General features: G+C 49.5%; 1 protein-coding gene across 1 annotated transcript in view; it reads left to right on the top strand.

The window, feature by feature from the left end:
* LOC116391141 (uncharacterized) overlaps nt 1–3,391 on the top strand; it is a 26,430-nt gene that overhangs the window by 9,138 nt on the left and 13,901 nt on the right. The gene's annotated exons all lie outside the window — the stretch shown is intronic.

Raw genomic sequence — 3,391 nt, 5'->3', positions numbered from 1 at the left:
TATAATACATTAAAAAACGTTTAGAGTGGTTTTGCATTAAAGCACCATTAATCAATATGGTTTCACTCATAGTGATTTCTTTATTCACCTCAGCCTGTTTCCACAACAAGCTCACTGTGTACTACATAGCCAACACCAAAGCAGCAGACAGAAAGAGTTTAATAAAGGGATAGTTTGAATGTTTTGAAGTGGGGTTGTGTGAGGCACGTATAGTCAGTGTATTAGCTGCAGTGGATGAGACAGACGGGAGTACCAGCAAGGAAACTAAGCAATGTACTGCTGCGGACAGGCAGCAGCAAAACACATTTTAGACACTTAAAAGAAGCAACAACAATGTGAACCATCTGTGCTCTCTTTATAGCAACAAGACTACTTTGACAAAAACTGTAATTTTACCTCGCAGAACACGGGAGTAGCTGGTCTCGCTGCCTCGATTAGTTACTCTGTTATTGTTACTGTGGGGATGTTGGTGTTTTAAAGCGTTTGATGGATATATCGGCTTCATTGCTTTGGTACTCCAGTCTGTTTCTACAAACTGAGTGCATGTTGACCGTCAGCTACTGCCGGTAATACACTGACTATGGATAAGCACCTCATACAATCCCACCTCAAGACACCCAAACTATCCCTTTAAGAACCAGATATGTGTGTAATAGTTGGTGAGGACCAAACCAGGAGGCGATTATATGTAATGGTTGGGTGGCTGCCAGCTTTAATAAAGAAGTGAACTTGAACCAGATGTTCCGCTGAGTGTTTTCCTTCAGAACAAGCCCAAATTCCTTTCTGATTCAACAACAGGCCTGGAAATATTAAAGGAAACACTTTACAAATATGCATGATGGAAAAATAAAGTTATGCTTGCAGGATCAGATAACATGCGTTTTTTTGTGTATTAGTCATCTGATCTAGTTTTGAAGATGCATCATGGTTTATATTGCAGTATAAGGTCAACATACATTTATATATAGAACACATTTAAGATGGGAATTATGTTGGAAACACCTGCCATTTATAATTTTTTAAAAGTGTTACGCTGAATACGGAAAGTATTCAGACCCCTTTAACTTTTTCACTGTTTGTTTCATTGCAGCCATTTGCTAAAATCAAAAAAGTTCATTTTATTTCTCATTAATGTACACTCAGCACCCCATCTTGACAGAAAAAAACAGAAATGTAGAAATCTTTGCAAATTTATTAAAAAAGAAAAACTGAAATATCACATGGTCATAAGTATTCAGACCCTTTGCTGTGACACTCATATTTAACTCACATGCTGTCCATTTCTTCTGATCCTCCTTGAGATGGTTCTACTCCTTCATTGGAGTCCAGCTGTGTTTAATTAAACTGATTGGACTTTTCTGCAGCACTATATATATATATGTATATATATGTATATATATGTATATATATATATATATATATATATATATATATATATATATTAGCTCTTCTAATTCTATCACACTTATCTGAGACGTCTCATCATGTCTTCTTTTTCTCCTCTTTGTGTGGCTCCTCCGCGAATCGCCACCTTAACGTGGTGGAGGAGTTTGAGTGGCTCAGTGATCCTGGGAGCTATGTTGTCCGGGGCATTAGCCCCTGGTAGGGTCTCCCAAGGCAAACAGGTCTCGGGGGAGAGCCCAGACTAAGAGCGGTTGAAACGACCCTAATGATAAGCAGCCCACAGACTTTAGCCACCTCGCCCGGACCAGGGAAACCGGGGCACCCTCCCGGAGCCAGACCCAGGAGGGGAGCTCTTCGGCGAGCGTCTGGTGGCCGGGCCTTTGCCCATGGGGCCCGGTCGGGCTCAGCCCGAATAACCAGCATGGAGCAGCCACCCTGTGGACCCACCACCCGCAGGGACAAGCATCGGGGTCGGGTGCAATGCAGACCGGGCGGCGGGTCAGGCGGGAGGCCTGGGCGAGCCGATCGCCGGCAGCATAGACTAGCTCTAGGGACGTGGAACGTCACCTCGCTAGCGGGGAAAGAGCCAGAGCTGGTGCAGGAGGTGGAGCGATACCAGCTAGATATAGTTGGACTTACCTCCACACACAGCGCTGGCTCTGGAACCAAGCTCCTGGAGAGAGGTTGGACTTTGTCCTTTTCCGGAGTTGCCCAGGGTGAGAGGCGCCGGGCGGGAGTGGGGATACTCACGAGCCCCTGGCTGAGCGCCGCTGTGTTGGAGTTCTCCCCGGAGAACGAGAGGGTCGCCTCCATGCGCCTACGGGTTGCGGGGAGCAAGGCTCTGACTGTGGTTTGTGCTTATGCACCAAACAGCAGTTCAGAGTATCCGGCCTTCTTGGAGTCGGTGGGAGGGGTCCTGGAAAGGGCGCCACCTACCGACTCCATAGTTCTCCTGGGGGACTTCAATGCTCACGTGGGCAATGATGGAGAAACCTGGCGGGGGGTGATTGGGAGGAACGGCTTGCCCGATCTGAACCCGAATGGTGTCTCGTTATTGGACTTCTGTGCTTGCCACGGTTTGGCCATAACGAACACCACGTTCGAACATAAGGTGGCTCATAAGTGTACCTGGTACCAGAACACCTTAGGCCGGAGATCAATGATCGACTTTGTAATCGTATCATTTGATTTGCTCCGTATGTCTTGGACACTCGGGTGAGTGTCCAAGACATAGACATGGTGGTGAGTTGGATCAGATGGCAGGGGAACCGGTTGGAAAGACCTGGCAAGCCCAAATGTGTAGTGAGGGTGAACTGGGAACGTTTGGCGGAGGACCCTGTCCGGGAGGTCTTTAACTCCCACCTCCGGAAGAACTTCTCTCACATCCCGAGGGAGGTTGGGGATATGGAATCCGAATGGACCATGTTCAAAGCCTCTATTGTGGACGCGGCCGCTAGGAGCTGTGGCCGGAAGGTCATCGGTGCCTGTCGTGGCGGCAACCGGAGAACCCGGTGGTGGACACCGGAGGTGAGGGAAGCCGTCAAGCTGAAGAAGAAGACCTTCAAGGCCTGGTTGGCCCAGGGGTCTCCCGAAGCAGCTGACAGGTACCGGTAGGCCAGAAGGGCTGCAGCTGCGGTGGTCGCGAATGCTAAAACTCGGGCATGGGAGGAGTTTGGGGAGGCCATGGAGAAGGACTTTCGGTTGGCCTCAAGGAGGTTCTGGCAAACCATCCGATGGCTCAGGAAGGGAAAGCAGGGCTTACCCCAGGCTGTTCTCAGCAGGGGGGGGGAACTGCTGACCCGGACAGGGGACATCGTCGGGCGGTGGAAAGAGCACTTTGAGGAACTCCTAAACCCGACCAACATGTCCTCTGCAGAGGAGGCAGCGCCTGAAGATCTAGGGGGAGGCTCACCCATATCCCTGGCAGAGGCCGCTGAGGTAGTCAAAAAGCTCCTTGGTGGCAAGGCGCCGGGGGGGGGGGGGGGGG

This window comes from Anarrhichthys ocellatus, unplaced genomic scaffold, assembly GCF_004355925.1.
Source record: "Anarrhichthys ocellatus isolate YVR2014 unplaced genomic scaffold, GSC_Weel_1.0 scaffold25, whole genome shotgun sequence".
In the NCBI taxonomy this organism is placed as follows: Eukaryota; Metazoa; Chordata; class Actinopteri; order Perciformes; family Anarhichadidae; genus Anarrhichthys; species Anarrhichthys ocellatus.
This window is presented reverse-complemented; position numbering and strand designations above follow the sequence as displayed.